This window comes from Cherax quadricarinatus, chromosome 24 (genome assembly GCF_038502225.1).
Source record: "Cherax quadricarinatus isolate ZL_2023a chromosome 24, ASM3850222v1, whole genome shotgun sequence".
In the NCBI taxonomy this organism is placed as follows: Eukaryota; Metazoa; Arthropoda; class Malacostraca; order Decapoda; family Parastacidae; genus Cherax; species Cherax quadricarinatus.
In genome coordinates, this window is record NC_091315.1 from 16430838 (window position 1) to 16457160 (window position 26323).

Here is a 26323-nt window from a genome sequence, read left to right on the forward strand (position 1 = left end):
ATACAGCTAAATAACTCGAGAAAACTAAAATAAGTAACTCTCTGATCAGTTTCGTTCATATTACAATCTTGGTATTAAATCATAGGCTGCTTATGTGCTATAACACATTAGGGAGTGACAGACATAGTGACATACACAGTGACAGACATAGTGACAGGTATAGTGACAGACACAGTGACAGACACAGTGACAGACATAGTGACAGACACAGTGATAGACACAGAGACAGACACAGTGACATACACAGTGACAGACATAGTGACAGACACAGTAACAGACACAGTGACAGACACAGTGACAGATACAGTGACATACACAGTGACAGACATAGTGACAGACACAGTAACAGACACAGTGACATACACAGTGACAGACATAGTGACATACACAGTGACGGGCATAGTGACATACACAGTGATAGACACAGAGACAGACACAGTGACATACACAGTGACAGACATAGTGACAGACACAGTGACAGACACAGAGACAGACACAGTGACATACACAGTGACGGACACAGTGACATACAGAGTGACAGACATAGTGACAGACACAGTGATAGACATAGTGACAGACACAGTGATAGACACAGAGACAGACACAGTGACATACACAGTGACAGACATAGTGACAGGCACAGTAACAGACACAGTGACAGACACAGTAACAGACACAGTGACGGACACAGAGTGACAGACATAGTGACATACACAGTGACAGATACAGTAACAGACACAGTGACGGACACAGAGTGACAGACATAGTGACATACACAGTGACAGATACAGTAACAGACACAGTGACGGACACAGAGTGACAGACATAGTGACATACACAGTGACAGACACAGTGATAGACACAGTGACAGGCACAGAGACAGACACAGTGACATACACAGTGACAGACATAGTGACAGACACAGTAACAGACACAGTGACGGACACAGAGTGACAGACAAAGTGACATACACAATGACAGACACAGTGACAGACACAGTGACAGACACATTGACAGACACAGTGACAGAGTGACAGACACAGTGACAGACACAGTGACATACACAGTGACAGACACAGTAACAGACACAGTGACAGACACAGTGACATACACAGTGACAGACACAGTGACAGACACAGTGACAGACACAGTGACAGATACAGTGACAGACACAGCGACAGACACAGTGGCAGACACAGTTACAGACACAGTGACAGACACAGTGACAGATACAGTGACAGACACAGTGACAGACACAGTGACAGACACAGTGACAGACACAGTGACAGATACAGTGACAGACACAGTGACAGACACAGTAGCAGACACAGTGACAGACACAGTGACATACACAGTGACAGACACAGTGACAGACACAGTGACAGACACAGTGACAGATACAGTGACAGACACAGTGACAGACACAGTAGCAGACACAGTGACAGACACAGTGACAGACACAGTGACAGAAACAGTGACAGACACAGTGACAGACACAGTGACAGATACAGTGACAGACACAGTGACAGACACAGTAGCAGACACAGTGACAGACACAGTGACAGACACAGTGACAGAAACAGTGACAGACACAGTGACAGACACAGTGACAGACACAGTGACAGACACAGTGACAGACACAGTGACAGACACAGTGACAGACACAGTGACAGACACAGTGACAGACACAGTGACAGACACAGTGACAGACACAGTGACAGACACAGTGACAGATACAGTGACAGACACAGTGACAGACGCAGTGACAGACACAGTGACAGACACAGTGAGCGACACAGTGACATACACAGTAGCAGACACAGTGACAGACACAGTGACAGACACAGTGACAGAAACAGTGACAGACACAGTGACAGACACAGTGACAGACACAGTGACAGACACAGTGACAGATACAGTGACAGACACAGTGACAGACGCAGTGACAGACACAGTGAGACACAGTGAGCGACACAGTGACATACACAGTGACAGACACAGTGACAGACACAGTAACAGACACAGTGACAGACACAGTGACATACACAGTGACAGACACAGTGACAGACACAGTGACAGACACAGTGACAGACACAGTGACAGATACAGTGACAGACACAGTGACAGACACAGTAGCAGACACAGTGACAGACACAGTGACAGACACAGTGACAGAAACAGTGACAGACACAGTGACAGACACAGTGACACAGTGACAGACACAGTGACAGACACAGTGACAGACACAGTGACACAGTGACAGACACAGTGACAGACACAGTGACACAGTGACAGACACAGTGACACAGTGACAGACACAGTGACACAGTGACAGACACAGTGACAGACACAGTGACAGACACAGTGACAGACACAGTGACAGACACAGTGACAGACACAGTGACACAGTGACAGACACAGTGACATACACAGTGACAGACAGTGACAGACACAGTGACATACACAGTGACAGACACAGTGACAGACACAGTGACAGACACAGTGACAGACACAGTGACAGACACAGTGACAGACACAGTGACAGACACAGTGACAGACACAGTGACAGACACAGTGACAGACACAGTGACACAGTGACAGACACAGTGACACAGTGACAGACACAGTGACAGACACACTGACATACACAGTGACAGACACAGTGACACAGTGACAGACACAGTGACAGACACACTGACATACACAGTGACAGACACAGTGACAGACACAGAGTGACGGATATATAGACAGAGCGAGAAACAAAGAAAATTCTGTTGGAAAACTATTATAAATACGAAGGCAGATGATGTCAGTCTAGTACAGATGATGTCAGTCTAGTACAGATGATGTCAGTCTAGTACAGATGATGTCAGTCTAGTACAGATGATGTCAGTCTAGTACAGATGATGTCAGTCTAGTACAGATGATGTCAGTCTAGTACAGATGATGTCAGTCTAGTACAGATGATGTCAGTCTAGTACAGATGATGTCAGTCTAGTACAGATGATGTCAGTCTAGTACAGATGATGTCAGTCTAGTACAGATGATGTCAGTCTAGTACAGATGATGTCAGTCTAGTACAGATGATATCAGTCTAGTACAGATCATGTCAATCCAGTAGAGATCATGTCAGTCCAGTACAGATGATATCAGTCTAGTACAGATCATGTCAATCCAGTAGAGATCATGTCAGTCCAGTACAGATGATATCAGTCTAGTACAGATGATGTCAGTCTAGTACAGATGATGTCAGTCTAGTACAGATCATGTCAATCCAGTAGAGATCATGTCAGTCCAGTACAGATGATGTCAGTCTAGTACAGATGATGTCAGTCTAGTACAGATGATGTCAGTCTAGTACAGATGATGTCAGTCTAGTACAGATGATGTCAGTCTAGTACAGATGATGTCAGTCTAGTACAGATGATGTCAGTCTAGTACAGATGATGTCAGTCTAGTACAGATGATGTCAGTCTAGTACAGATGATGTCAGTCTAGTACAGATGATGTCAGTCTAGTACAGATGATGTCAGTCTAGTACAGATGATGTCAGTCTAGTACAGATGATGTCAGTCTAGTACAGATGATGTCAGTCTAGTACAGATGATATCAGTCTAGTACAGATCATGTCAATCCAGTAGAGATCATGTCAGTCCAGTACAGATGATATCAGTCTAGTACAGATCATGTCAATCCAGTAGAGATCATGTCAGTCCAGTACAGATGATATCAGTCTAGTACAGATCATGTCAATCCAGTAGAGATCATGTCAGTCCAGTACAGAATCAGCGAAATCAGTTACACCATTCAGTAAACATTTCCTGGCACGCAGATCAGTGAAGCAAAACATCCCGAATGCTGTTACAAATTATGTCCTTCCAAGAACATGAGAAATATTTAGACGGTATACAAGTCCTCGACTCCCTTGATTAATTCTGGCTAATGGCAGATCAATAATACATGACGTTGAAATTTGAGAAAAATTACTCCAGCATCTCTAATATTGTCAACAGCCTTTAATAGCAGTCAATAGCACTTCATCTTAAAGGAAAACTATCGTATTTTTTTGTCAATATACTTGTTTCAAGATTGTGATTGTGATGGGTTATGAAGGAGTCCAAGAGAACTGCCACTCTACACACTCGTATATATAGACCACGAGAACTGCCACTCTACACACTCGTATATATAGACCACGAGAACTGCCACTCTACACACTCGTGTATATAGACCACGAGAACTGCCACTCTACACACTCGTGTATATAGACCAATAGAACTGCCACTCTACACACTCGTGTATATAGACCACAAGAACTGCCACTCTACACACTCGTGTATATAGACCAATAGAACTGCCACTCTACACACTCGTATATATAGACCAAGAGAACTGCCACTCTACACACTCGTGTATATAGACCACGAGAACTGCCACTCTACACACTCGTATATAAAGACCAAGAGAACTGCCACTCTACACACTCATGTATATAGACCACGAGAACTGCCACTCTACACACTCGTATATATAGACCAAGAGAACTGCCACTCTACACACTCATGTATATAGACCACGAGAACTGCCACTCTACACACTCGTGTATATAGACCACGAGAACTGCCACTCTACACACTCGTGTATATACACCAAGAGAACTGCCACTCTACACACTCGTGTATATAGACCACGAGAACTGCCACTCTACACACTCGTGTATATAGACCACGAGAACTGCCACTCTACACACTCGTGTATATAGACCACGAGAACTGCCACTCTACACACTCGTGTATATAGACCACGAGAACTGCCACTCTACACACTCGTGTATATAGACCACGAGAACTGCCACTCTACACACTTGTATATAAAGACCAAGAGAACTGCCACTCTACACACTCGTGTATATAGACCACGAGAACTGCCACTCTACACACTTGTATATATAGACCAAGAGAACTGCCACTCTACACACTCGTGTATATAGACCACGAGAACTGCCACTCTACACACTCGTATATAAAGACCAAGAGAACTGCCACTCTACACACTCGTATATAAAGACCAAGAGAACTGCCACTCTACACACTCGTATATAAAGACCAAAAAGTTTTATTTTCTCGGTTCGTATACACTAAGAGTTTTGATAACTGGTTCATGGAACCGACAGGTTGATGAATTTGGGACTAAGTACCTCAAAGTAATTTTAACCTCTAGCCATTCTTCTCTGTATTGGACTGAGGAAGCCACTGATTGATACCCAAGTGTTGCACGAGTGTTTAATTCATCACCGAAACTTTACTTGAATCCCGACTTTACGTATTGAAGCTAATTTGATTGATGGTTTACAGGCGATTAATGACCCCTCGTGTAGTCGATAGGTTTTAAAAATTAAACCTAGTTAACCAATCTACCAGCTGAACTTAGTTGAACTTAAATTCAACTTGACTTCAGGAAGGACACTGCAGAGAACGAACTTCACTGGCAGTTTCAGATTTTTTATGGCGTTTTGTATTAGGATAATGAAAAGTTCCAGAACTGAGTGACATGTCAAGTAAAGATTTATCTCCGTTGTGAGCTGTTGTAGCCAGGGTGTTGTGACTTGTACTCTGGGTTACACCACTGGTCACGCAAACCCACTCAGAGAAGATCAACCCAACCCACTCAGAGAAGACTATTCCAACCCACTAAGAGAAGACCAGCCCAACCCACTCAGAGAAGACCATCCCAACCCACTCAGAGAAGACCATCCCAACCCACTCAGAGAAGACCAACAAAACCCACTCAGAGAAGACCAACCCAACCCCGTCAGAGAAGACCAACCCAACTCACTCAGAGAAGACCAACCCAACAAACTCAGAGAAGACCATCCCAACGCACTCAGAGAAGACCAACCCAACCCACTCAGAGAATACCAACCCAATAAACACAGAAGACCAACACAGTCAGATAAAACATAAACATTCAGAGAGACAATCACATTCGAGAAGAGAGAATAATCACTAATAGGAAGCATTTCTTTGCAAATGGAATTAATATAGAAACTCTAGAAGGAGGTTCATTTAGTACAAAGTTTAGAACTAGTTTTAACAAGGAGGCAGAAGTACTGATTAAAATTAAACATTCATAGACACACCTGGCTAGTCTTACTATCCAGTTACTGGGTTTCTCTCAGACACACCTGGCTAGTCTTACTATCCAGTTACTGGGTTTCTCTCAGACACACCTGAATAGTCTTACTATCCAGTTACTGGGTTTCTCTCAGACACACCTGGCTAGTCTTATTACCCAGTTACTGAGTTTCTCTCAGACACACCTGGCTAGTCTTATTATCCAGTTACTGGGTTTCTCTCAGACACACCTGGCTAGTCTTACTATCCAGTTACTGGGTTTCTCTCAGACACACCTGGCTAGTCTTACTATCCAGTTACTGGGTTTCTCTCAGACACACCTGGCTAGTCTTACTATCCAGTTACTGGGTTTCTCTCAGACACACCTGGCTAGTCTTACTGCCCAGTTACTGGGTTTGTCTGAGACACACCTGGCTAGTCTTACCATCCAGTTACTGGGTTTCTCTCAGACACACCTGGCTAGTCTTACTACCCATTTACTTGGTTTCTCTCAGACACACCTGGCTAGTCTTACTGCCCAGTTACTAGGTTTCTTTCAGACACACCTGGCTAGTCTTACTATCCAGTTACTGGGTTTCCCTGAGACACACCTGGCTAGTCTTACCATCCAGTTATTGGGTTCTCTCAGATACACCTGGCTAGTCTTACTACACAGTTACTGGGTTTCTCTGAGACATACTTGGCTAGTCTTACTGTCCAGTTACTAGGTTTCTCTCAGACACACCTGGCTAGTCTTACCATCTAGTTATTTGGTTTCTCTCAGACACACCTGGCTAGTCTTACTACACAGTTACCGGGTTTCTCTCAGACACACCTGGCTAATCTTACCATCCAGTTATTGGGGGTTCTCTCAGACACCTGGCTAGTCTTGCTACACTGTTACTAGGTTTCTCTGAGACACTCCTGTCTAATCTTCCTACACAGTCACTGGGTTTCTCTCAGACACACCTGGCTAGTCTTACTACACAGTCACTGGGTTTCTCTCAGATACACCTGGCTAGTCTTACCATCCAGTTATTGGGTTTCTCTCAGATACACCTGGCTAGTGTTACCATCTAGTTATTTGAGTTCTCTCAGATACACCTGGCTAGTCTTACTATCCAGTTACTGGGTTTCGCTCAGACACACCTGGCTAGTCTTACTACACAGCTACTGAGTTTCTCTCAGACACACCTGGCTAGTCTTACTACACAATTACTGGGTTTCCCTCAGACACACCTGGCTAGTCTTACTACACAGTTACTGGGTTTCTCTCAGACACACCTGGCTAGTCTTACTACCCAGTGACTGGGTTTTTTTCAGATACACCTACCTACTTGGAGTCTACCTGGAGGGTATTCCGTGGATCAATGCCCCCTCGGCCCGGTCTACGACCAGGCTTCCCGGTGGATCAGGACCTGATCAACCATACTTTTTCTGCTGGTCGCACGTAGTCCAACGTACGAATCACAATCCGGCTGATCCAGCACCGACTTTAAGTATTTTTCTAGCTTCCTCTTGAAGGCAGCCAGGGCCTATTGGTAATTCCCCTTATGCATGGTGGAAGGCTGTTGAACAGTCTTGGGTCCCAGACAATTACTGTGTGCTCTCTTAGTGTACCAATGGCGCCCCTAGTTTTCATTGGGGGTATTTTGCACCGACCGCCTGCCCAGCCTTTTATTTTCGTAGGGAATGATTTCTGTGTGGAGATTCGTGACCATTCTTTCTAGGATTTTCCAAGTGTAGATTATAATATATCTTTCTCGCCTCCAGCGAGTACAAGTCAAGTGCTTCCAAGCGTTCCCAGTAGTTGAGGTGTTTGATGGAATTTATATGTAAAGTAAAGGTTCTCTGTACACTCTCTAGATCTGTAATTTCCCATCCTTTCAACGGAGATGTTAATGCACAGCCGTACTCCAACCTAGAGAAGACAAGTGATTTGAAAAGGATCATCACTGACTTGGCATCTTTCGTTTCGAATGTTCTCATTATCCATCCTATCATTTTCTTCGCAGTTGGGATCTTGGCACTGTTGTGATCCTTGAAAGTGAGATCCTCAGACATTACCACTCCCAGGTCCCTCACATTATTTTCTCGCTCTATTGTATGATCAGAGTTTTCCATAACTGAGTAGTTGGGATTTGTCTTCACTGAACATCATATTGTTTTCCGTTGCCCATTGGAAAACTTGGTTTATATCTTCTTGGAGGTTAGCCGTGTCCTCAATAGATGACAGTCTCATGCAGATCCTTGTATCGTCTGCAAAGGATGACACGGTGTTGTGGATTACATCTCTGTTTATATCTGATATGATGATGAGGAACAGGATGGGGTCGAGTACTGTGTCTTGTGGAACAGAGCTTTTCACTATGGCAGCTTCCGATTTAACTCCGTTTAGCATTACTCTTTGTGTTTGATTGGTTAGAAAGTTGAAGATCCATCTTTCCACTTTGCCAGTTATTTCTTTAGCACGTATTTTGTGCGCTATTACACCATGATCACACTTGTCAACGGCTTTTGCAAAGTCTGTGTATACTGCATCTGGATCACCATATCATAGTGATCCAGTAGTTGCGAGAGGCAGGAGCGACCATCTTTGAACCCATGTTGCCCTGGATTGTGCAGTTTTTGGTAATCCAAGTGACTTGCAGTCATGCTTCTTTGCACTCTTTCTGAGATTTTTTGTGATGTGGGACGTTAGAGCTATGTACTGGTGAATAGTTCTTAGCTAATGCCTTGCTGCCACCTTTATGGAGTGGGGCTATATCCGTTGTTTTTAGTGACTGTGGAATTTCACCCGTGTCTAAGCTCCTTCTCCATAGTATACTTAGGGCACTCGAAAGGGGGTTTCTTGCAGTTCTTAATGAACACAGAGTTCCACGAGTCTGGGCCTGGGGGCTGAGTACATGGGCGTGTTGTCAAAAGGTTTCTCAAAGTCTACCGGAGTTAGTGTAATGTCGGAAATTTTGAGTTTTGAGGCTCATTCATGAAAAAATCATTTGGATTGTGGATCTTTTGCTTTTTTTTTTTTGACTGATTAGTGACTCGCTAAACGCAGAGTCGTATTGGGATTTTAGCATCTCACTCATTTCTTTGTTGTCATCTGTGTAAGTCCAGTCTTGTCTGAGCAAGGGCTCGATACTAGGGCACCTGGCTAGTCTTACTATCCAGTTACTGGGTTTCTCTCAGATACACCTGGTTAGTCTTACTATTCAGTTGCTGGGTTTCTGTCAGACACACCTGGTTAGTCCTACTATCCAGTTACTGGGTTTCTCTCAGATACACCTGGTTAGTCTTACTATTCAGTTACTGGGTTTCTGTCAGACACACCTGGCTAGTCTTACTATCCAGTTACTGGGTTTCTCTCAGACACACCTGGCTAGTCTTACCCTCTAGTTACTGGGTTTCTCTTAGACACACTTGGCTAGTCTTACCCTCCAGTTACTGATTTCTCTGTCTTCCTCACCCTTTACGATATACTGCATAATTTACCAAATATAGGTCGAAATAAAAAACGCAGCAGAGAAAAATTTCTGGGGGAGGGGGGTCAAGGGTTAGGGGGGAGGGGTGAAGGGTGAAGTATGAAGGAGAAAAGAGGGAAGATTGAAAGTATGGGGAGGGATCTTAAGGGGTAGACGGGGTCTATTTTCTTTATTGTCACCATCCATGTACCAATACTCTGGATTCATATTTTTTGCTCTTCAGAACTTCCAAGTTCTTCATTTTTTGCATTAATAATTTCTACATTCTTCTCGCATCCATTATCATTTAGTGTTATATTATTCTCGAATCCTCTAATTAAGGTCTGCGTTATTTTCAAATTCGTTATTATTAGGTTCTGTATTATTTCCTCAATCCTTAAGCTCTGTATAATTTGGTTTAGGAATACATGGGAGAACATGGAATAGATAGATAGATAGACAGAGGAGAGAGGGTTTTCAGGTCCACACTGAGGCTATCTGGTAAGAAGAACTATCTATATCTACCTTAGGTTTGATAAAGTTTGACAGGAAACAGAAGTGCCTCCTGATGCAGGTGTTACTCATATGATGGCCCGGAGCTGGAGCTTTTGGTCAACTGACAGAGGCCTTCCAACGGATTACTCGTCCACCCCATTTAAAAATTATGGTTATAGTTATAACCATTAGGAATTACGTCTATCTATAATAAAAACTATCGTGTGTTATCTAGGTTCATGACTCCAGGATAGAAAAAGAGAAGATTGCAGGCTGCTCTCTCTCTCTCTCTCTCTCTCTCTCTCTCTCTCTCTCTCTCTCTCTCTCTCTCTCTCTCTCTCTCTCTCTCTCTCTCTCTCTCTCTCTCTAACTTTCTCTCTCTCTATCTATCTATCTCTATCTATCTATCTACATATCAATCTATCTATTTATCTAACTATCTGTCCCCAGGATTAAGACTTTATATATGAGCACAAACAGAGAGGGAGAGAAGCAAATCTCTGGCTCAGCGGCTACCTACTAATTACCGACCATTCAACCTGATCTCAATTGTGGGAAAATGACTGGAATCAATAACTGGGTGTGCAGGACCTCGCCACTTTGATGGTCATCATTTGATCTCGGTCTCTACACCGTGTCACCAGAGGTCGTCCTCTTCCCCGAAACCTTTTTTTTTATTTTAAGTCCGGCATTTGAGTGAGAGATTATGAAAAAGCTCAGCGGTGACTTGTACTTAGCTCTGTGAAGACCTGTTTGTGGGCTCTCTGTGAATCTGAAACAGGATGCCCTCTCTTGAGCAACTTTACCAGCAGCTGAAAGAAGAGCTTAGGGTTGCTAAGCAGGAGATACGGCGATTAACGGAGGAGAACAAGAGGATTCGAAGTAATCCTCCTGTTGTGAGCCCCAGGTTAAGAGGGGAGCTTGGTCAGTGGCCGGGCAACATGGAACCAAGCTGAGGATCAAGAAGACTGTTGGAAAGGAAGAAAGGAAGAAACAACGAGGACCCAGAAGACTACTGTGGAAATTTCCAACCCATTTTCGGTGCTACCTGACGAATGTGGGTGTTCTACTGGGAATGTCACGACGAGCACCAAGGAAGCTTTGGCTGACGTGAGTGATACATCCCTAGAAACCCCAACGAAAACCATCGAGAACGTCTTGACGAATTCCACAAGTGAAGGTGTAGTGCAACCTAACGAATGTGAGTCGACTACTGGGAACATCACGACGGACGTCGCCAAGGAAGGTAAAAACATTGTTGTTGTTGGGGATAGCCAGATTAGGTACATGGATAGGGCATTCTGCTTGAAGGATAGGAGTAGGAGGCAGAGAGTGTGTTTTCCTGGGGCTGGGATGAAGGATATTGTTAGCCATCTGGATGACATCATGAGAGGTAATGTCTCAGTGCTGGAGGCAACAATGCTGCCAGACGTAGGAGTGAGGACCTGATTAGCAGGTATAGGTCAGCAATAGAGATAATTAGGAGGAAGGGTGGGAACCCTGTCATATGTGGTATTTTGCCAAGGAGAGGAGTTGGAAATGAATGGTTGTCCAGAGCAATTGGTGTCAATTGCTGGCTGGACAAATACTGTAAGGAAAATGCGGTAACATTCATTGACAACTGGGACCTCTTCTATGGCAGAAATGACATGTATGCCAGGGATAGGGTTCACTTATCTAGGTGTGGGGTGGGAGCACTGGCCAACGCAGTGGAGGGAGCTGTTAAGCCTTTAAACTAGGAATAGTTAGTGGTATGGGTTTTGGCGGGAAAACAGTGAAGTCGCAGTGTAGTAATATGAGTACTAGGAGAACTAGTAATAGGCAAAATGAGGTGGATATTGGAAAGCCAGTGGCACTAATTGACAAGGACAGTAATAGGTTTAGCGGAATAACAGAAAGGAGCAGGAAGGGTAAAGAGAAAGGAGGGTCCTTAAGTATATGTTACACAAATAGTCGTAGTACTAGGAATAAGATGGACGAGTTGAGACTAGTTGCTAGTGCAGGTAACGATGAAAATAAATGGTATAAAATACCGACACAATGGAAACATAAACACATGTGCAGTTTAATGTGATCCTTTATTGACAACGTTTCGCCCACACAGTGGGATTTTTCAAGTCACAAACAGATCTACCTGGGGTGGAAGGGAAGTGAGTATTTATAGTCAGGTTCAGAATGTTGAGGTCAGGTGGAGAATGCTGCATCTGATGATCTACCGGGTGTGGGTTATAGAGTCTAAAATCTTGGGTAGCTTGGCAGGGGTATAGGACAAGTTGTGTGCAGACCTTCTGCAGTGTTTTATGTTCTTATGTGGGATAGCGATGAGAAGTTTCTTGGCAAGTGGTTCAGCTATGTTATAGAAGCCATTGTTCTGGTTGAAATTGTTGGTTATAGAGATAAGCGATGATTCCAGGATTCTTCGGTATTGAGTGTTGTCTTCTGTGGCGATAAGTCTTGAGTTTTTGTAGGTAATTAAATGGTTGTGTGAATTGCGATGTTGTACACAGGCATTCCTTGTATCGTCAGTCCTGCTTGCGTATTGGTGTTCTGAAATACGTGTTTGGAGGTCTCTTGATGTTTCGCCCACGTATAATTTGTTGCAGTCATTACAAGGGATTATGTATACCCCTGCAGAGGATGGAAGCTTGTCCTGTCTACTACTGGTGATGTCCTTGATGGTCGTGGTTGTGGAGGTAGATACTTGGAATGATGTATTGGAAAAGATGTTGGAAACATGTTTGGCAATGGAGTTGGTGGGGAGGACTATGTATCTCTTCTCGGCAGTGTCTTCTCTGGGTGTGTTGAAGATGTTTAATGCCCGCCGTCTGCAGTCTCTAATGAAGTGACGAGGATAGTGGAGTTTAGAAAATACTTGTTCAATTATAGTGCATTCTTCCTCAAGGAACCCATTGCTGCAGATTCTGAGTGCGCGCAGGAAGAAGCCTATAATCACACCACGTTTAGTTTTGGTGTCTTGGTGAGAATAGAAGTGGAGAAGATCGTTTTGGTTGGTTGGTTTTCGATAGATTTTAAAACGAAGTTCGTGGTCAGTTTTGCAGAGAAGAACATCAAGGAAAGGAAGAGTGTTGTTGACTTCTTCTTCAAGTGTGAACTGGATTGAGGGCTCGACCTGGTTGAGCTTTTCTTGGAGAGCTTGAACGTTGAAGCACCTGGGAGTTATGAGGAGAATGTCGTCAACATAACGGAGCCAGGTGACAGCCGAAGGAATAATGGTGGAGAAACTCTCGGCTTCTAGATGTTCCATGTATAAGTTCGCCAGGAACTCACTGAGTGGCGATCCCATGGGTAGACCAAAAGTCTGTTGAAAGAGGTGATTTTCAAAAGAGAAACACATAAAGCCGACACATAGTTCAACGAGGTCGATGAAATCGCTGGCTGGAATAGGAAGATCAAGTGAATCGTCAATTTTTCTGCGCAGGAGACCGATGGCATGTGTAGTAGGTACTTTGGTGAATAGGAAAGTTACGTCAAGGCTGGAAAGTTTCTTGTTCCTGATGTTGATGTTGCGAATGCGATTGAGAAGATCACCCGAGTGTTTGAGATGTGCTGGACTGATAGTGCTCCAAACTTTTGGGCAATAACCCAACTAGGTAGACTGTTCCACTCATCAACTACCCTATTTCCAAACCAATACTTTCCTATGTCCTTTCTAAATCTAAACTTGTCTAATTTAAACCCATTACTGCGGGTTCTCTCTTGGAGAGATATCCTCAAGACCTTATTAATATCTCTTTTATTAGCACCTATCTTCCACTTATACACTTCGATCATGTCTTCCCTCATTCTTCGTCTAACAAGTGCATGTAATTTAAGAATCTTCAATCTTTCTTCATAAGAAAGATTTCTAATGCTATGTATTAATTTAGTCATTCTACGCTGAATGTTTTCTAACGAATTTATGTCCATTCTGCAATATGGAGACCAGAACTGAGCTGCATAATCTAGGTGAGGCCTTACTAATGATGTATAAAGCTGCAGTATAACCTCTGGACTTCTGTTGCTTACACTTCTTGATATAAATCCCAATAATTTATTTGCCTTATTACGTACGCTTAGGCACTGCTGTCTTGGTTTAAGGTTGCTGCTCTCCATAACCCCCAAGTCCTTTTCGCAATCTGTATGGCTAAGTTCTACATTATTTAACTTATAAGTGCTAGGGTTATGGACACTCCCGAGCTTCAGAACCTTGCATTTATCTACATTGAACTGCATCTGCCACTTTTCTGACCAAGAATAGAGATTGTCTAAATCCTCCTGAAGTTTCCTAACATCTACGTTTGAATCAATTATCCTACCTATCTTTGTGTCATCGGCGAATTTGCTCATATCACTAGTAATACCCTCATCAAGGTCATTGATATATTATAAACAACATTGGGCCCAAGACTGATCCCTGTGGAACCCCACTTGTTACAGATCCCCACTCGGATTTAACCCCATTTATGGACACTCTCTGCTTCCTGTCTGTGAGTCATGACTCGATCCACGAGTGCATTTTTCCCCCAATGCCATGAGCTGCCACTTTCTTTAACAGTCTTTGGTGCGGAACTCTATCAAAAGCCTTACTAAAATCTAAGTAAATAATATCAAATTCTTTATCGTGATCAACAGCCTCAAAAGCTTTACTGAAGAAAGTTAATAAATTAGTTAGACAAGAAAGGCCTCTTGTGAATCCATGCTGAGTATCATTAATCAAGCTATGCTTATTCAGATGGCTTCTTATAATCTCAGTTATAATTGACTCTAGCAATTTGCCTACAGTTGAGGTCAGGCTTATTGGGCGGTAATTTGACGGTAACGACTTATCTCCTGCTTTAAAAATAGGAATTACATTAGCCATCTTCCTCATATCAGACACTACACCTGTTTGAAGAGATAAATTAAAAATATTAGTTAATGGTTCACAGAGTTCAATTTAGCATTCCTTAAGAACCCTTGAAAAAACCTCGTCAGGACCCGGCGACTTATTTTGTTTCAGTCTGTCTATCTGCTTCACAACCATTTCACTAGTGACTGTGATGTTACATAATTTATCTTCTTCAGGCCCACTATAAAAGTTATTTACTGGAATATTGTTAGTGTCTTCCTGTGTAAAAACTGAGAGAAAATAATTATTTAAAATCGAGCACATTTCATTCTCTTTGTCAGTAAGATGCCCATAGTTATTTTTAAGGGGACCTATCTTATCTCTAACTTTTGTTCAATAGACCTGGAAAAAACTTTTTGGGTTAGTTTTCGAATCCCTGGCAACTTTAATTTCATAGTCTCTTTTAGCTTTTCTTATCCCCTTTTTAATATCCCTCTTAATGTCAATATACTGATTCATAAGATGACCCTCACCTCTTTTGATACGCCTATAAATTCCCTTCTTATGCCCTAGTAGATATTTCAGCCTATTATTCATCCATTTTGGGTCATTTCTATTTGATCTAATTTCTTTATAAGGGATAAACGTTCTTTGAGCAGCATGTATAGTGTTCAGAAAACTGTCATATTGATAGCTCTCTTCGTTACCCCAGTCAACAGATGATAAGTGTTCTCTAAGCCCATCGTAATCTGCTAAGCGAAAATCTGGGACTGTTACTGAGTTATCCCTACTATCATACTTCCATTCAATGCTAAATGTAATTGATTTGTGGTCGCTAGCACCCAGTTTCTCTGAAATTTCAAAATTATTAACAAGGGAGTCATTGTTTGCCATAACTAAGTCAAGTAGGTTATTTCCCCTTGTAGGTTCTGTCACAAACTGCTTCAAAAAAAAAAAAACAATCCTGAACTACTTCTAAGAAGTCGTATGATTCTAAATTCCCAGTCAAGAAATTCCAATCAATATGACTAAAGTTAAAGTCTCCTAGAATTACTACATTATCGTGCCTTGTGGCCTTAACAATTTCCTCCCATAGTAATCTCCCTTGGTTCCTATCTAAGTTTGGGGGACGGTATGTCACACCTAAAATCAATTTTTCATGCCCCTCTGAAAATTCTATCCAAACAGACTCAGAATGTGTTACTTCAGACTTAATACCCGTTTTTATGCAACAGTTCAAGCGATCTCGGACATACAATGCCACCCCACCACCCTTCCCGATACTTCTATCTACTTGGAACAATTTATGATAAGATAAGATAAGATAAGATTTCGTTCGGATTTTTAACCCCGGAGAGTTAGCCACCCAGGATAACCCAAGAAAGTCAGTGCGTCATCGAGGACTGTCTAACTTATTTCCATTGGGGTCCTTAATCTTGTCCCCCAGGATGCGACCCACACCAGTCGACTAACACCCAGGTACCTATTTGCTGTTGGTGAACAGGACAATATGTGTAAGGAAACGTGTCGGAATTTCCACCCGCGTTGAATCGAAACCGGGCCCTCCGTGTGTGAAGCGGGAGTTTTAGCCACCAGACCACCGGGCCCTGAATGTGACATTCCGCAGGCATGTCCCGACTTTTTTAATTAAACCACGTCTCGGTTATAGCAAATACATCAATGTTTCCTGCACTAGCAACTAATCTCAATTCGTCCATCTTATTCCTAGCACTACGGCTATTAGTATAATATACATTGAAAGACTCTCCTTTCTCTTTACCCTTCCTGCTCATTTCTGTTTTTCTACTAAACCTATTACTGTCCTTATCACCTAGTGTCACTGGCTTTTCAATATCTACCTCGTTCTGCTTATTACTAGCTCACCTAGAACTCACAATATTACTACACTGGGAATTCACTGTTTTCCTGCCAAAACCCATACCACTAACTATTCCTAGTTTAAAGTCCTAACTGCTCCCTGCACTGCAGTTGCCAGTGCTCCCACCCCACACCTAGATAAGTGAACCCCATCCCTGGCATACATGTCATTTCTGCCATAGAAGAGGTCCCAGTTGTCAATGAATGTTACCGCATTTTCCTTACAGTATTTGTCCAGCCAGCAATTGACACCAATTGCCCTGGACAACCATTCGTTTCCAACTCCTCTCCTTGGCAAAATACCACATATGACAGGGTTCACACCCTTCCTCCTAATTATTTCTATTGCTGACCTATACCTGCTAATCAGGTCCTCACTCCTACGTCTGCCAACATCATTGCCTCCAGCACTGAGACAGATAATAGGATTGCTCCCATTACCTCTCATGATGTCATCCAGACGGCTAACAATATCCTCCATCCCAGCCCCAGGAAAGCAAACCCTCTGTCTCCTGCGCCTGTCCTTCAAGCAGAACGCCCTATCCATATACCTAACTTGGCTATGCCCAACAACAACAATATTCTCACCTTCCTTGGTGTCGTTCGCCGTGACGTTCCCAGTAGTCGACTCACATTCGTCGGGTAGCACGGAGAAAGCATTAGATGTTTCCACAACAGATTCCACAGCAGTCTCTTTCTTCTTCATCGTTTCTACCTTTCCATTCGTCTTCTTGATCGTCAACTTCGTTCCATGCTGTCCAACCACTGACCAATTTTCCTTCTTGACCTGAGGACTCAAAACAGGAGGACTACCACGAATCTTCTTGTTTTCCTCGGTCAGTCACCGAATCTCCATCTTCGCTACCCTCAATTCTTCCTTAAGCTGTTGGTAAAGTTGCTCGATGGAGGGCATCTTGATTCAGTCCGTATTCAGCGCACTCGACACGTCCTCACTGAGCTAAGTACAGGTAACCTCTAGAAATATAAACACAGATGCAGTATAATGTGATCCTTTTATTGACTACGTTTCGCCCACACAGTGGGCTTTTTCAAGTCACAAACAGATCTACCTGGGGTGGAAGGGACACAAGTATTTATAGTCAGGTTCAGAATGCTGAGGTCAGGTGGAGAATGCTGCATCTGATGATGTACCGAGTGGGGTTATAGAGTCTAAAATCTTGGGTAGCTTGGAAAGGAGATTGGATAAGTTTGTGAGCAGACCTTCTACAGTGTTCTTCCGTTTCTGTGTTCTTATGTGGGATAGCGATGAAGAAGTTTCTTGGCAAGTGGTTCAGCTATGTTATAGAAGCCACTATTCTGGTTGAAGTTGTTGGTTATAGAAATAAGTGATGATTCCAGGATTCTTGGGTATTGAGTGTTGTCTTCTGTGGCGATAAGTCTTGAGTTTCTGTAGTTTATCAAGTGGTTGTGTGAATTACGGTGTTGTACACAGGCATTCCTTGTGTCGTCAGACCTGCTTGCGTATTGGTGTTCTGAAATACGTGTTTGGAGGTCCCTTGATGTTTCGCCCACGTATAATTTGGTGCAGCCATTACAAGGGATTATGTATACCCCTGCAGAGGGTGGAAGCTTGTCCTGTCTATCAATGGTAATGTCCTTGATGGTCGTGGTTGTGGAGGTAGATACTTGGAATGAGGTATTGGAAAAGATGTTGGAAACGTGTTTGGCAATGGAGTTGGTGGGGAGGACTATGTATCTCTTCTCGGCAGTGTCTTCTCTGGGTGTGTTGAAGATGTTTAATGCCCGTCGTCTGCAGTCTCTGATGAAGTGACGAGGATAGTGGAGTTTAGAAAATACTTGTTCAATTATAGTGCATTCTTCTTCAAGAAACTCATTGCTGCAGATTCTGAGTGCACGCAGGAAGAAGCCGATAATTACACCACGTTTAGTTTTGGTGTCGTGGTGAGAGTAGAAGTGGAGAAGATCATTTTGGTTGGTGGGTTTTCGATAGACTTTAAAACGAAGTTCGTGGTCAGCTTTGCAGAGCAGAACATCAAGGAAAGGAAGAGTGTTGTCGACTTCTTCTTCAAGTGTGAACTGGATTGAAGGCTCGACCTGGTTGAGCTTGTCTTGGAGAACTTGAACGTTGAAGCGTTTAGGAATTATGAGGAGAATGTCGTCAACATAACGGAGCCAGGTGACAGACGAAGGAATAATGGTGGAGAAACGTTCGGCTTCTAGATGTTCCATGTATAGGTTCGCCAGGACCGCACTGAGTGGCGAACCCATGGGTAGTCCAAAAGTCTGTTGAAAGAGGTGATTTTCGAAAGAGAAACACATAAAGCCAACACATAGTTCAACAAGGTCGATGAAATCGCTGGCTGGAATGGGAAGATCAAGTGAATCGTCAATTTTCCTGCGCAAGAGATCGATAGCTTGTGTAGTAGGTACTTTGGTGAATAGGGAAGTCACATCAAGGCTGGAAAGTTTCTTGTTCCTGATGCTGATGTTGCGAATGCGATTGAGAAGATCACCCGAGTGTTTGAGATGTGCTGGATTGATAGTGCCCAAGAGTTTAGAGAGGTGTTTTGCGAGAATTCCTGATAGCTGGTGGGGAGCACTGCCTATTCCCGAGGATATGGGCCTCAGTGGGATACTTTTAAAGTCTATCGAAAATCCACCAACCAAAACGATCTTCTCCACTTCTACTCTCACCACGACACCAAAACTAAACGTGGTGTAATTATGGGCTTCTTTCTGCGCGCACTCAGAATCTGCAGCAATGAGTTTCTTGAAGAAGAATGCACGATAATTGAACAAGTATTTTCTAAACTCCACTATCCTCGTCACTTCATCAGAGAATGCAGACGACGGGCATTAAACATCTTCAACACACCCAGAGAAGACACTGCCGAGAAGAAATACATAGTCCTCCCCACCAACTCCATTGCCAAACACGTTTCCAACATCTTTTCCAATACCTCATTCCAAGTATCTACCTCCACAACCACGACCATCAAGGACATTACCATTGATAGACAGGACAAGCTTCCACCCTCTACTGGGGTATACATAATCCCTTGTAATGACTGCAACAAATTATACGTGGGTGAAACATCAAGGGACATCCAAACACGTATTTCAGAACACCAATACGCAAGCAGGTCTGACGACACAAGGAATGCCTGTGTACAACACCGTAATTCACACAACCACTTGATAAACTACAGAAACTCAAGACTTATCGCCACAGAAGACAACACTCAATACCCAAGAATCCTGGAATCATCACTTATTTCTATATCCGACAACTTCAACCAGAATAGTGGCTTCTATAACATAGCTGAACCACTTGCCAAGAAACTTCTTCATCGCTATCCCACATAAGAACACAGAAATAGAAGAACACTGTAGAAGGTCTGCTCACAAACTTATCCAATCTCCTTTCCAAGCTACCCAAGATTTTAGACTCTATAACCCCACTCGGTACATCATCAGATGCAGCATTCTCCACCTGACCTCAGCATTCTGAACCTGACTATAAATACTTGTGTCCCTTCCACCCCAGGTAGATCTGTTTGTGACTTGAAAAAGCCCACTGTGTGGGCGAAACGTAGTCAATAAAGGATCACATTATACTGCATATGTGTTTATATTTCCATTGTGTCGGTATTTTATACCATTTATTTCCACAGGTAACCTCTCAAAGCTAAGTACAGGTCACCGCTGAGCTAAGTACAGGTCACCGCTGAGCTAAGTACAGGTCACCTCTGAGCTAAGTGCAGGTCACCTCTGAGCTAAGTACAGGTCACCGCTGAGCTAAGTACAGGTCACCTCTGAGCTAAGTACAGGTCACCTCTGAGCTAAGTACAGGTCACCTCTGAGCTAAGTACAGGTCACCTCTGAGCTAAGTACAGGTCACCGCTGAGCTAAGTACAGGTCACCGCTGAGCTAAGTACAGGTCACCGCTGAGCTAAGTACAGGTCACCTCTGAGCTAAGTACAGGTCACCGCTGAGCTAAGTACAGGTCACCGCTGAGCTAAGTACAGGTCACCGCTGAGCTAAGAACATGTCACCTCTGAGCTAAGTACAGGTCACCGCTGAGCTAAGTACAGGTCACCGCTGAGCTAAGTACAGGTCACCTCTGAGCTAAGTACAGGTCACCGCTGAGCTAAGTACAGGTCACCGCTGAGCTAAGTACAGGTCACCTCTGAGCTAAGTACAGGTCACCGCTGAGCTAAGTACAGGTCACCTCTGAGCTAAGTACAGGTCACCGCTGAGCTAAGTACAGGTCACCTCTGAGCTAAGTACAGGTCACCTCTGAGCTAAGTACAGGTCACCGCTGAGCTAAGTACAGGTCACCGCTGAGCTAAGTACAGGTCACCTCTGAGCTAAGTACAGGTCACCGCTGAGCTAAGTACAGGTCACCGCTGAGCTAAGTACAGGTCACCGCTGAGCTAAGTACAGGTCACCTCTGAGCTAAGTACAGGTCACCGCTGAGCTAAGTACAGGTCACCGCTGAGCTAAGTACAGGTCACCTCTGAGCTAAGTACAGGTCACCTCTGAGCTAAGTACAGGTCACCGCTGAGCTAAGTACAGGTCACCGCTGAGCTAAGTACAGGTCACCTCTGAGCTAAGTACAGGTCACCTCTGAGCTAAGTACAGGTCACCGCTGAGCTAAGTACAGGTCACCGCTGAGCTAAGTACAGGTCACCTCTGAGCTAAGTACAGGTCACCTCTGAGCTAAGTACAGGTCACCGCTGAGCTAAGTACAGGTCACCTCTGAGCTAAGTACAGGTCACCTCTGAGCTAAGTACAGGTCACCTCTGAGCTAAGTACAGGTCACCTCTGAGCTAAGTACAGGTCACAGCTGAGCTAAGTACAGGTCACCTCTGAGCTAAGTACAGGTCACCGCTGAGCTAAGTACAGGTCACCTCTGAGCTAAGTACAGGTCACCTCTGAGCTAAGTACAGGTCACCGCTGAGCTAAGTACAGGTCACCTCTGAGCTAAGTACAGGTCACCGCTGAGCTAAGTACAGGTCACCTCTGAGCTAAGTACAGGTCACCTCTGAGCTAAGTACAGGTCACCGCTGAGCTAAGTACAGGTCACCTCTGAGCTAAGTACAGGTCACCTCTGAGCTAAGTACAGGTCATCACTGAGCTAAATACAGGTCACCTCTGAGCTAAGTACAGGTTTCCTCTGGATCTAAGTACAGGTCACGTCTGAGCTAAGTACAGGTCACGTCTGAGCTAAGGACAGGTCTCCTCTGAGCAAAGTACAGCTCACCTCTGAGCTAAAAACAGGTCACCTCTGAGCTAAGTACAGGTTTCCTCTGGATCTAAGTACAGGTCACGTCTGAGCTAAGTACAGGTCACGTCTGAGCAGGTCACCTCTAAGCAAAGTACAGGTCACCTCTGAGTTAAGTACAGGTCACCTCTGAGCTAAGTACAGGTCACCTCTGAGCTAAGTACAGGTCACCGCTGAGCTAAGTACAGGTCACCTCTGAGCTAAGTACAGGTCACCGCTGAGCTAAGTACAGGTCACCTCTGAGCTAAGTACAGGTCACCGCTGAGCTAAGTACAGGTCACCGCTGAGCTAAGTACAGGTCACCGCTGAGCTAAGTACAGGTCACCGCTGAGCTAAGTACAGGTCACCGCTGAGCTAAGTACAGGTCACCGCTGAGCTAAGTACAGGTCACCGCTGAGCTAAGAACAGGTCACCGCTGAGCTAAGTACAGGTCACCTCTGAGCTAAGTACAGGTCACCGCTGAGCTAAGTACAGGTCACTGCTGAGCTAAGTACAGGTCACCGCTGAGCTAAGTACAGGTCACCGCTGAGCTAAGTACAGGTCACCTCAGACTATTTTTTATATTCTGCTTATTTTTTTTTTCCTCTTTTTGTTCTTTATCTTCTTTTTTTCCCCTCTTTTTCTTCTTTTTTATTTTTCACCTTTTTCTTTTTCCTCTTCTTTTTCATTATTATTATTATTATTATTATTATTATTATTATTATTATTATTATTATTATTATTATATTATGTTTATTATTATTATAGCATGGAAGCGCTAAGCTCGCAAGGGTCACATAAAGTGTAAGAGAATTGGAGTTTAATCAGATTTGATCCGAGGAAGGGACGTAGAGCCCGAGTTCTCTGAATCAAGAGCACCATCGCCATCACGCTCTCTGCCTCCATGTGTTGACTCAGGCACACTCAACAGGAGGCAGGATGAACAGGCAGGGCAAACATGGACGATACTGACAACAGACGCATGTCTCATACAGGCAACAGATGCATGTCTCATATAGGCAACAGATGCATGTCTCATACAGGCAACAGACGCATGTCTCATACAGGCAACAGACGCATGTCTCATACAGGCAACAGATGCATGTCTCATACAGGCAACAGACGCATGTCTCATACAGGCAACAGATGCATGTCTCATACAGGCAACAGACGCATGTCTCATACAGGCAACAGATGCATGTCTCATACAGGCAACAGACGCATGTCTCATACAGGCAACAGATGCATGTCTCATACAGGCAACAGATGCATGTCTCATACAGGCAACAGATGCATGTCTCATACAGGCAACAGACGCATGTCTCATACAGGCAACAGACGCATGTCTCATACAGGCAACAGATGCATGTCTCATACAGGCAACAGACGCATGTCTCATACAGGCAACAGATGCATGTCTCATACAGGCAACAGACGCATGTCTCATACAGGCAACAGACGCTGACAAGAGAAGCAGGGCCTGTTGAAGCAACAGCCGTAACAGGGTGTTTGCATAAACGACAAGGTAGGAGTATATGGAGCAGAGAGATTCAGGTTAATGTTGTTATTGTAACACACGACGCTCACCCTGGATGAATATTAGTTCCCAATCCTGAAGCGGAGCAGAATTAAGGCTGCTACGATATCATAACACACAACTTTAATATCGATGTAAAATCGATTTGGGATTTGGGATTGGAGGAGATATGAAACTGTGGAAAACTTAACTCAGTGATTCACACAGGACCGAATGGGATTTACATGCACAATAATAATAATAATAATAATAATAATAATAATAATAATAATAATAATAATAATAATAATAATAATAATAATAATAATAATAATAATAATAATAATAATAACAATAATAATAATAATAATAAATAGATGTATTTCGGTTGCTACACGAACCGAGAAAGGTATCCCCGTACTGTATTACGCCTGTCCCGTGTGCCCCAATGCGGACCATAGCAACAGCGTAGAAAGCGGCGTAAGTTTCTGATGCAGTTAAATATTAGTACTCAAGATGTGAAGGGACTTAGATGAGACACTCATAAATTATCACATGGACACAAGTATCCCAATTTCTCTAATAAAAAAAAAACGGCAAATTAGAATATACAATCCAGAATTAATTCGAACCTTCGACTAACATACATCAGCCTTGAAGCCAAACCGAAGAGGAACACGCATGTTTATTCATAGAGAGAAAAATCCTAAAATACACCAGCCTATTAAGTTTGAGGTCGCTCTGAAGTTGCATTACTAAGTTATCGGGTGAGGCGCTGGGAACCGGTTCAATAACTTTGGTTATATGGCAAGTGAACATAAAAATTGGTCCATGAATAGGATCCTCGTTACCGTACAGACGTGTAGGAAATTTGAAACCGGTTGGATGAGGCGTTCTCGAGTTACGAGCATAATAAATTCGAAAAGTTGGAAGAACAGAAAAATATCAGGTAAACTCTTAATAAAAATAATAATAATAATAATAATAATAATAATAATAATAATAATAATAATAATAATAATAATAATGATAATAATAATAATAATAATAATAATAATAATAATAATGATAATAATAATAATAATAATAATAATAATAATAATAATAATAATAATAATAATAATAATAATAATAATAATAATAATAATAATGATAATAATAATAATAATAATAATAATAATAATAATAATAATAATAATAATAATAATAATAATAATAATAATAATAATGATAATAATAATAATAATAATAATAATAATAATAATAATAATAATAATAATAATAATAATAATAATAATAATAATAACAATAATAATAATAATAATAGCTATAATAATAATAATAATAATAGTAATAATAATAATAATAATAATAATAATAATAATAATAATGTGTAATAAACAGGCGAGGAAAGCCACTTATCTCCAGCCTTGGAGACTCGAGATGCTGAAATCAAATCATAAATGAAATCATGGAAAGCGAGGAGTCACCATCCGTTTCCATAAATGAAATTCATTTCTCGCTTTGTTCAAATGTACTTGCAACATTCATTTATTCTCTCTGTTTCTATGTGTCTGTCTGTCTGTCTGTCTCTCTAAAACCGTACATTGTAGCAGTCAGAGGAGGAGGTAAACTTTAATGATGGACAGGTGCAAGACAGTACCTGTTGTCTCCCATGATACTGAAAAATGTGAAAGTAATTTGTAAGGAAATCAGTGAAGAGAAGGAACTTTGAATAATCATAAACAACGACCTAAAATCCTCTGAGCACCACCTTGAGCACCACCTTGAGCACCACCTTGAGCACCACCTTAAGCACCACCTTGAGCACCACCTTGAGCACCACCTTGAGCACCACCTTGAGCACCACCTTGAGCACCACCTTGAGCACCACCTTAAGCACCACCTTGAGCACCACCTTGAGCACCACCTTGAGCACCACCTTAAGCACCACCTTGAGCACCACCTTGAGCACCACCTTGAGCACCACCTTGAGCACCACCTTGAGCACCGCCTTGAGCACCACCTTGAGCACCACCTTAAGCACCACCTTGAGCACCACCTTGAGCACCACCTTGAGCACCACCTTGAGCACCACCTTAAGCACCACCTTGAGCACCACCTTGAGCACCACCTTGAGCACCACCTTGAGCACCACCTTGAGCACCACCTTGAGCACCACCTTAAGCACCACCTTGAGCACCACCTTGAGCACCACCTTAAGCACCACCTTGAGCACCACCTTAAGCACCACCTTGAGCACCACCTTGAGCACCACCTTGAGCACCACCTTAAGCACCACCTTGAGCACCACCTTGAGCACCGCCTTGAGCACCACCTTGAGCACCGCCTTGAGCACCACCTTAAGCACCACCTTGAGCACCACCTTAAGCACCACCTTGAGCACCACCTTGAGCACCATCTTGAGCACCGCCTTGAGCACCACCTTGAGCACCACCTTAAGCACCACCTTGAGCACCACCTTGAGCACCACCTTGAGCACCACCTTGAGCACCACCTTGAGCACCACCTTGAGCACCACCTTGAGCACCACCTTGAGCACCACCTTGAGCACCACCTTAAGCACCACCTTGAGCACCACCTTGAGCACCACCTTGAACACCACCTTGAGCACCGCCTTGAGCACCACCTTGAGCACCGCCTTGAGCACCACCTTGAGCACCACCTTAAGCACCACCTTGAGCACCACCTTGAGCACCACCTTGAGCACCACCTTAAGCACCACCTTGAGCACCACCTAGAGCACCACCTTGAGCACCGCCT

General features: G+C 43.3%; 1 protein-coding gene across 1 annotated transcript in view; it reads right to left on the reverse strand.

The window, feature by feature from the left end:
* LOC128690839 (neuromedin-K receptor) overlaps positions 1-26323 on the reverse strand; it is a 284333-nt gene that overhangs the window by 228385 nt on the left and 29625 nt on the right. The window lies entirely within an intron of this gene.